Raw genomic sequence first — 9,897 nt, 5'->3', positions numbered from 1 at the left:
ACGGCGTTAGTCAACCTTTATCGCTTGAACTTCAGTAAGCACGCTGAGGCTGGGGTTATGCATCTTTGCTAAGCAGATGACTGGCGTACTGTCGTCCTGTGCAGGCAGGTATTCAGTAATAAGAAGAAAACTGCCCATTCCGCAGTACAAAATTACGCATTTTTCACAATATAGCATGCGATTTTGCCTCCTGGAAGCTGATCTTCTGGCAGTGCAATGTTTGCAAGGATACTTTGAGAGATAGCGACAGTCATAAACGGCATTCATTGGGACGGCGACACTTTTTTAAAGCGCTTTCTATGAGATAGCGGGAAAGTGCTTAATTGCATGCCCACAATCGTGAAAATTCTATGTGGTTGTACTTGCACCTTCCTATTCAATGCTTTCTGTCGCCAATTTTTGTGCAATCCCTCCTCTTTCTAGAGACGTGCTTTGCTTCCTGCGCAATATGTACCCGTTGATGAAGGCGGGTCGGCCTATTTATTTATTTATTTTTATTTATTAGGCCCCTTATTTATATTTATGTATTTACTTCTGTGCCTACATTACCAGCTCTTAGTTTTTCGCTCGTGAAAAGAGCCTTTGAACGGTATTCTGTGGCCAGTATTGTGATAAAATGTACAATGGTTTTGCTGCGAACTTCTTTTTTTTTTTTAATCGCCTGTCTTTAGCAGATAGAGGATCTGGGCAGGTTGCCATGTCCAACTTTTCGGACTGCTGGCGAACATACCCATTAAAGCTGCTCTTAAATGAGGAGGACAAAAGTTAGATTTGATTGTTGCTGACGTCTGCGCAACTAAGAAACCAATGTTTCCTTATGCTGTGCGGATGTTCCTTCCCGGATTAATGCGGAGTCAACTAAAAGCTGATACGTTTACTAAGTGGGCTCCTTGCATTGTGACCCTAGCAAAACTATAGTTTAATTGTATCGGAAGCTTAGAATGGCAGGCATTTATAAGGCAAAAGAGAATTCCGCAACTACGCTTTTGTGCAACCAGCCTGTATGTGAACTGTGACCAGGCAGTCTAAAATACTTATGAAGTGCGAGGTTCAGTGGATTCTCGTTCGTACAGAGACATTTTTGAACTTTCATTTTAACATGGGTTCAAAGTCTACTCGACCTAAACAAGCATCTTTGACAAGTTTGGTCATGGACTCGGTGATCGTGGCCCAACGGATGTGGTAATCGTACAATGTTCGGGGAGATTTTCCACAGCTTTGTATGATCACCGCAACTGTAAGGCAGCGCACGGGCTGCGTAAAGCGCAGATATCCTTTTTTTTTTTCGCACTTCAGCGCAGTCTGTCTGTTTTCCAGCACGCCACTTAGTAAGCTCGCCTCCACATAATGGAACCCATTCGACATAGCGGTTTTGAAATCGCACATCAGAAATGAAAATGTGCAGGCCTCGCATTCAAGAAAAAAGAATGATTAATAATAGGACCGGAAGTGAAATTGTTTTTATCCTTGTTTTGCAAGAAAAATTGGCAGGCTGAAGATACACCTCATTCCATACCAACCATTATTAAGCGCGTGCAGTGCAGCTACGAGCTACTATTGCGGGCGGTAAAGAAATTAAGTGGGCGAGAGGTTAACATGGCTTTCACTCGCGTTTGGTACCCAGTGACAAGGGAGTGTGTAACCAGCAGGGCAGTTCAGCGCGAGCAGAAGCCTACCGATAGATCCGGTGGTGACGATTTTATGTTTATTGTGCGTTGGCGGCAACTCGTGAAAACAGCTTGTTTCCCCCAAAAATTCATTTTTAAATGATATATGGCACTGCGTAATGTCCCTCAATTAGCTGGTGCCTATGGTTGTTTATTTTTTTCCTTCTTCTTTAAGGTTCATCTCGAAACTTTAGTGCCAGGTTTGTAAACTTCAAATCACCACTCATCTATGTATGCCAGCTCAGTAATGATTCGTGTTGAACTGAGGAGACATTACCAGCAACGCGGTGTTCTCAGATGCGTACACCATCCTCTTCTGATGCTCCAGACCAACATGATGGCCAGCTGCAGAAGTATTACTCTGCCGAGGACCGTCTGAGAGCTACTAGAGGTGAAAAAACACGTTGTGCAGAGAGAACCTAGCGGGTCCAGTGCCAAACCAAAAATCGTGCAAGTGTTTCGGAGAGCGTTGCAATATTCTACACATCACAGCATAAACACATATACATACAGTATATATATATATATAGATATTGTGTTTCAACGTGCCCCGTGCACAAATTCCGTGTCAAGAGAGAGAGAGGAGACGGCGCGACTTGTGTACGACGACAGCGTATGTCATGGTTTTGAAGGAATAAATATCTCTGTTGTTGGAATACAAGGCCAGAGTCTACTGCGAGTTCTTTTCCCGTTGTAATCGCCGCGTAAACAGTGCTGGGTGTGTTGTGTTGTTGGGTTGTGCAGCGCTGCACAATGCAATGCAGCGCTGGGTGTGAGCCCATTCTCTGAAACGTTCAACACAAGCGGACCAGACCTCACGGACACTGCAGACTGTGCCTGAGTGTTCGCACTGAGGTACAATGTAAGTTTTTCCTCGCCTGATAGCTTTGTGTTGTCCCGCTGCTGTGACAGTGATGAACGAGCCTCGTTGAAAACACGCACACCTGTGTTAGCTTGATCTGGGGTTGCCTAATCTTTGGACACAACCGTTATTCTTTCACTGAGATCCATGGTTGCCATGCGCGTTGAAAAGTTAATGAGAATTGTCAAAGGGTGGAAATTTGGGCGAGTTGGTAGGGATCCATTACGTTTCAGTTGCACACGACGAATCACACAGAAATGCACAGTGAAGGACGAAGCGCTCGTTACAAGCTAATAAAGTTAGCCTTTTAGAAGTTAACCAACCTATAATTATAAAGAAATCAGCGGGAGATAGAAATTCCCTTGATGTGCATTTACAAGCACTCCTACGTTGATTCCGATATCATCGCAATGTAAAGGTATATATAGGTGTTCGAAACTGGATATAAAAAAAAATTATTTTTAAATGGTATGAGCTATAGATGAAATAACTTTACGCCCATGTAATGGGGCAATACAGACATAAAGGAAGATGACAATAGTTGTGGAGCCCGCGCCGCGGCAAGATCCTGAATTGCGCGCCACTTCCACCCTCATCGCCATTCGTTGTCCACGGCTATGATAATGAGGATGGTGTCCGCGGCCTGGGTGGGGGTTGGGTTGAGGTAATGGGGGGGGGGGGGGGGCAGATTGAGTTGACTCGCTAAGGTGGAATATAACGTGGTGCATTACCAGCGCTTAAAGCCTGGCTCCATCGGAGGGTTATCTCTAGTGGTTCGAGCAAAGGAGGAAAGGGAAATAAAGAGGCAAAGAGAAAGCGGCTGGTGGCCTACTTCGCACACCGTTTTTAAGGGGAGAAATCGTTTTTCTCCTCGAGTTTTATAAAATATGTTAATGTATTTTAAACTTACTGAGGAAATGCCGAAACAACAGAGAAGGAATTAATTTTCTGACAACCTCTGACAGAAACAAAAGACAACCTGCTTTGTATTCATACAGTCCTTATACAATATTCGAGCGCGAAGGGGTTTCAGACCCCTCTTAAATGCTGGCAGGGAGACCCCCCTGAATTTAAGTCCAGATCATTACAATGCGCGCATAAGTTATGGTACAGTGCCGGGTGTAGTTTGTAACAGCAAGCTCAAATGGGTACACGCATTAGTTTGTCGCTGCCGTTTCTGCCGTGGTGGATGCCTTTGCCCGCCAGGAAAAGCAGGAGACCTGTGTACGTTCCTCCGATGACAGACTGCAGTCTTCTACGGCTCCTGGTCCTCGGGAGGCGCTTGCACAAGGGACAGCGCGTGCATGCTAGTTCCAAAGAAGGCACTCATAGCAAGCGGTCCATACAAACTGCGTTTCTACTTGTTCGCATTAGTTGCTTTTGAAGAGGTGTCCGCCGCTCAAGCAGGCTTAATTATTAGCGTTAGCAGTGCCATCTTTTCCGTCCTGCCATATACGAAGGGTGTACAAAAAGTATCGCCTTGGATGACATGGTGGCATAGGACCTGAGGATTTTTACCCCGTAGACGAGACCCGTTAAATACCTTCGACATGCTGCTTGTGAGTCTGTAAATGACGTATGTGCAGTTAAAGTAAGGATGGACGGAACTGATCACCATGCTATGGCTCCTTCCGTTGCTTCCAAGGTGGCGGTAGTTGTGTGTATGCGGTCGCGACCAAATCTAGCAGTTGGTCTATTGATTATGCTGATGGTTTTGCGTCCGGGATAGTGAGGTGCGTCAGTGTAGTAAAATTGCTGTAATTTGCAGTAGATGTTACTAAGTGCCTTAGCTCGTGCTTTCCTTGGTTTTGTGTGGTGGATAAAGTGCGTACTTTGCGAAGTGGAATAAGTGCGATTTGTAGTGGTCCTCGATGATTCTTGAGAGTGCTGTCAGGGCGTTGTGGTAGCCTATGGGTAAGGGATATCCGAGGCATTACAGCAAGTAACGTTCGGCGGCGCTAGAAACGCGCTCGAATTGGTTTGCAAGTTAGGCTTGTTTTGATTTTGTTTGGTGTTTAACGCCCCAAGGCCCCTAAGGCTATGAGAGACGCCGAAGTGGAGTGCTCCGGAAATTTAAACCACCTGGGGTTCTTTAACTTACAGTGACATCGCACTGCACACGAGCGCCTCTTCGTTTCGCCTCCATTGAAATGTAGCCGCCAAAGCCGGGACTCGATCTCGCATCCTTGGGGCCCAGTAGTCGAGCGCACTAGCCACTGCACCACCCCGGCGGAGTGGTATGAAAGTATATGGCGGGGAGCTTGTCGGTGGATGTGGATATTGAACTGAATACCTGTTAGAGGCTTCGATAATCAAGTATGGCCAACCTGGTATAGCTTTCTAGGTTTTAGGGTTTGATATCGACAGATGAGCGGCTGAACCGGAACGATGGTGTCAGCCTCCTCGAGTACTTGGTGGTTATTGGACACCCTTGTAATCACCCGAAGAATCTGTTCTACGCCCTGTTTGAGAAGGTTCAAGGTACGTGTAGCTCGGCCATCTTGCGTATGAAGGCCAAGAATACTTAAGCTGGGCGTCATTAGAATGAGATCTATTACTATCCAAGGTTAGTTGAAGAGGGCTTCTTCGAAAAGAGTGGCCTCTTCTTTTGCGGAACAATAAAAGGTGCTCTGACACCTCCTCGAGTACTTGTTGGTTATTGGACACCCTTGTAATCACCCGAAGAATCTGTTCTACGCCCTGCCACATCAGACTTTGACGGCGCTATGGAAAATGCCATACAAACTGCAATCGATCGATATTGTTAATGATTATGCACGATTGCAGTTTGTATGGCATTTTCCAAAGCGCCGTGAAAGTCTGATGTGGCTTACGTCTTCTTCGCACAGAGCATGCCTGACCCATAGATTGCTTTGATCCTGGCGGAGTTTCCGCGTGCCATGGCTGAATCGAGTTGGCGGGAGGACGGATCCTTGTGGCGTCCCTAGTTTCGGCCTGTTAATTGTTTACACGCCGATTCCACTCCCTACTGTATGGTCTTGGGGGAAGGCTCGAATACAGTTGTAGGTGCCCGCTCCACAATGTATGATGGCCAGGTTCGTAAGAGGCCGTAGCTGATCCTATAGAGGCACCCTAGAAATCATGTATCATGATAGCTCGAGAGCTGTACGAGGCATTTGTCCAAGGACCTCTTCCTTAATTTGTGATAGGGAATTTCGCACAGAGAGGCGTGAGTTGTGAGCGGGAAGACAAGCTCTGCATGGGGGAAGGCCCCTGCGTTTTAGGGCCCCTTTGTTTTTGGGTGATTTAGTATGACGTGTTCGAACAGTTTGTACAAAAATGAAGTAAGCGAAATCAGGCGTGGGTTGTCAAGGTTGAGTGGTTTTTCTCGTTTCGGGTTGTAGATGATTTCTGTGTGCTTCAACTCAGCGGTCATGCTACCACTCGAACAATTCTGGCTGGAGTGGTCAATGAGGGCTTGAAAGGAGGCTACCCTTCGATGCCCGGTCATTCGCGGTGGCGTGGATGTTAAATATTGATACCTACAAGTACGGGTTGTGAGCGCCTCTTCGCGAGGAGCTCCAAAAGCTAGGTTTTCGCTGCGATGAAGCGCATTTTGCAAATGAGGCTCAGCCATCGCAAGACTCCCGCTTCATGCGCTGCGCTTGGTTCTGCGTGGCAATCCGCACTAGCGATTCTTGTGATACGATGGACGCGCTTCATGGCGATCGAATACCTCATTCATTCATTCATTCATTCATTCATTCATTCATTCATTCATTCATTCATTCATTCATTCATTCATTCATTCATTCATTCATTCATTCATTGCGGCGATGAGAAGCTGTGAGGAAAGGAAATGTGAATGACGAGAAGCTGCTGTTTCCCCTGAGAATTCGCTCCGATTGTTTTTGCTTTATGTGACTGAATTATTTATGGAAGACGCATAGCTTTGCCAGGAAACCTTTCCAACATAGGCATTGATGTACCGTGCTTGGGCCGTTGATTCACCTGCGTAGGGTAGCCATAAAAAACTTCCCAGCCTAAATTTTGTTTTCTTTCACTGTTTGTCTCCATGACTGTGGAATACAGAGGCGTGTAGCAGTAATAATGCAGGCCGTAATTATTTCGTTTAGTTCGTCGACACGGATATCATACGTATAAAATTAACCGAGACTGACTATTTCTAAATAAATGGGGCCAGCCTGCTCGGTGAAGCTGTAATGGCACGGTTTTGTTGGGACGAGTTTAGGTGAAGATGATGAGCTCATTATTACAGATAAGGGATCGCTTTCACGGGGTTATCGATGACACCTAATTTAAAACCGATAAGAATAGAGGGAAACTAAACTATAAATCTGAATTGCTCATTTTCCCTGGGCTCGAACAACAGTAGGTAGGCTTACCAGTGTTCAGTAAACAAATAATATTTACGATCATTATCAGCCGGACTATACGCACTGCAGGGCGTAGGCTTATTACTCCAATTAATCCGGTCCTGTGCTAGCGGCATCTACTTGACCCCTGCTAACTTCTTAACCTCATACGCCACCTATCTTTATGCCGCCCCCTTCTACGCTTTCCTTCATTCGAATTCAATGTGTTACCCTTCGCGACCATCGGTTATCATGTCTTCGCAATACATGCCATGCCCATGCCTATTACATCTTCTTGATTTCCACTAAGATGACAATAACTCGAGTTATTTCCCCGACCTACTCTGGTCGCTTCCTATATTTTAAAGGGACCATAAAAATATATTTATGAAAACTAGAAAACACGCACAGGCAATAGGTATCCCATCATTCTTCACCGCAAGGAAAACATTTTTAGCTACCTTTATTAGCATTGAAGATATGGGCAATCAAACATGATGCTCATCCTCCCCCCCTTCAACTCAGCCCACGCCAGCGCGCAAGAAAAAAAAAGAAGTAAACAATTCGCGACTGCGCCCCATCACGCCCCGAACTGCCCGAGTAACTTGGGAGCGTCCAATGAGCGGGCGCACCTAGCAAACCCATGTGACGTCGCAAGGGAGGTTTTCGTGCAGTGCGCGCGGAGATGTGCCGCCCCAGTCAGTGGTGAGTAGTTTGTCGGGAGCATTTTTGAAGAATTATTTGTAAATTACACGCTCCACGCAGAGCTTGCAAGTTTGACTCGAATACTCATAAGGACCTCCTCTAGGGAGTTATTGTTTTAGAATATTACCGAAAGTAGCATTTCAGAGGCCGCTTAACGTTACAATTAACATTTTTCGTTCCATATCTCTCTGTCTTTTCTTGAACTTAAGTAGAACCCATTTCATCAGCCGATATAATATTGCTTAGTAGAAAATTGTCAATAACTTCACCTCTATTGCCAGTTTTTTTTTTCACATCCGAGTGGACATTAAAATATCCAACTACTAAGGACTGCTTTGATAGCTGGTTTAAAAAGTTCTTCTAAACCATGGATGGTTACTATGAGGTGTGGCTCTAGATATGCACAGCATACTGTAAATGTTATGATGTAAATATGGTGGCTGTTACAGCTTCTAATTTAGTTTTAAGTTTGTGTCCATCAGTTGCCACTCTACTTTGTCTATGATGGTAGCACTACCTTAGAGCCTGGTTGCCTGCTTTCGGTCGCGGCAGAAGACTATTTTGTTACCATATTGCCGTGCCTGGAACCCACTTTCTTTTCCTGAAAACACAACGCAGCAGGTGAGTAGATAGTTAGTACATCCATTATATGACCTAAGTTATTTAAGTTTCGACGACACTTCCATCGTATTATGCATGTCATCTTTTGCTATGTGTGTAGTATCACGTAGAACAATCTTTTCAAGATATTTATCTCACGCTGTTCGGAGTTTGCAAAGTCGCTGAACCTGCTACTGCGTAAAATCTTGAAGTAGGTTTAGGGCAAGGAAAACGTTGACACAGTTGTTGCCTTAGCACGCGTGATAGCGATTTTAGTTTGCGCTTCCTTGACCTGAAAAAGAAGTTTGTTTGCAGACAGATGCTAGAGACTCCGTCATTGCAACCGTTTAGCTGCAGGAACATGAGGGAAAGCTGCTCCCTGTCACGTTCGCAATACGCGCGGGCACGTCGGCAAAAACGGCAAAGGGGAGAAAACTTTTATTGAACGACGGCCGTTATTGCTTCCTGGTAGGGACCCCAGCGGTCCAGAAGCCCTCTAGCCTCCGGCTCTCACTTGGCCCAGTTGATCCGCTTCAGCTGTTCGGTTGGATTGGCGGCTGGAAGACCATAGAAAGCCGGATGAGTAAAAGAAGAGAGATCGATGAGGTGATGGGCCTGCATATTGACAGCGAGGTTGAATAAGCTGAAGAAATCAGTGCCGAGAACAACTTGTGAGACATCAGCGATGACGAAAATCCAGCGGAACGCCCGGCGCAATCCGAGGTTAAGTGTAAGGGACTGTTGGCCGCACGTGCGGATGGGGAAGTTGTTAATCGCTTGGAGCGGGGAGGTCGATTCGTTGCGGCGGCCATCTGCCAAGCTGCTTGTATATTACACTGACCTGTCCTCCCGGATAAACGAGGAAGCTAGCGCCAGTGATCTTGTACGAAACATACAATAGGCGGCATGTCCGTCCGCCAGTACCGCTTGCCGTCGTCAGTAGCTGGTCGCGACTAGGAGCACGGGTGGGTGCACTTGTGGGCAGAGCTGCCGAAAATAGGGTAGTACCAGCACACAGCTGAGGAGGAGGAGTCTTGCTGCGCTTCGGATAGTCGGAGTTCCGGTGAGGGCAACAGTGCATGGGAGTTACGGCGGAACTGGAACTTCGGTCGATAGCGGCGTGGCAGGAGCGCGAGGTCATCAAGCCACCTGGCTAAAGCATCCAATCGCTCTTCTATGCTCACAAGCTGTGAGGCTGTGGTAGTAGTGGAAGGCATAGCGGTCACGGCGCTGGCGCTGGCGTACCTTGAGTAATCTGCAACACGGCTTACGAGTTCGGCGAGCTTGTCCAGAGTAACATCACCCACAGCCGCGAGGACGAGGACCATATTCTAGGGAAAGTCGCTGGAGAAACAACTCACGTAGTAAAGTGTCTGGCCCCGAGGGTGAGTCTCCAAGCAGCTGTCGCATGCGACAGAGGAGCTGCGAAGTACAGCTATCACCGAGTTCGGCAGTGGTGAGGAGCTGCTGGAGTCGGCTGCGCTCGACGCTGATTTGTGGTCAAGGAGACCCGCCTTCAACACGTAAAAAGGTCGAGCCGTGTCCGGCGATGCGACAATGTCCGCTAATTCCTCGGCGACGTCAGGAGGCAGGGAGGACGCAATATAGAGGAACTTGGTCTCCTGGCTGGTTATGCGCCGCAAGTGGAAATGCGCCTCAACCTGAAGGAGCTAGGCAAGAGGGCTGTTGGGCCAAAATGGTGGCAGGTTGACTGGTTGGAACGCAG

At 46.9% G+C, this 9,897-nt stretch overlaps 1 pseudogene; it reads right to left on the bottom strand.

Moving 5' to 3' along the window:
- Positions 1–8,681: 8,681 nt before the first annotated feature.
- Positions 8,682–9,581, bottom strand: LOC146183051 (uncharacterized; annotated as a pseudogene).
- Positions 9,582–9,897: the final 316 nt, after the last annotated feature.

This window comes from Amblyomma maculatum, chromosome 7 (assembly GCF_055883805.1).
Source record: "Amblyomma maculatum isolate TAMU_Amacu chromosome 7, ASM5588380v1, whole genome shotgun sequence".
NCBI classification, from domain to species: domain Eukaryota; kingdom Metazoa; phylum Arthropoda; class Arachnida; order Ixodida; family Ixodidae; genus Amblyomma; species Amblyomma maculatum.
The sequence above is the reverse complement of the archived record's forward strand: the minus strand, read 5'-3'. Positions and strand labels throughout refer to the sequence as shown.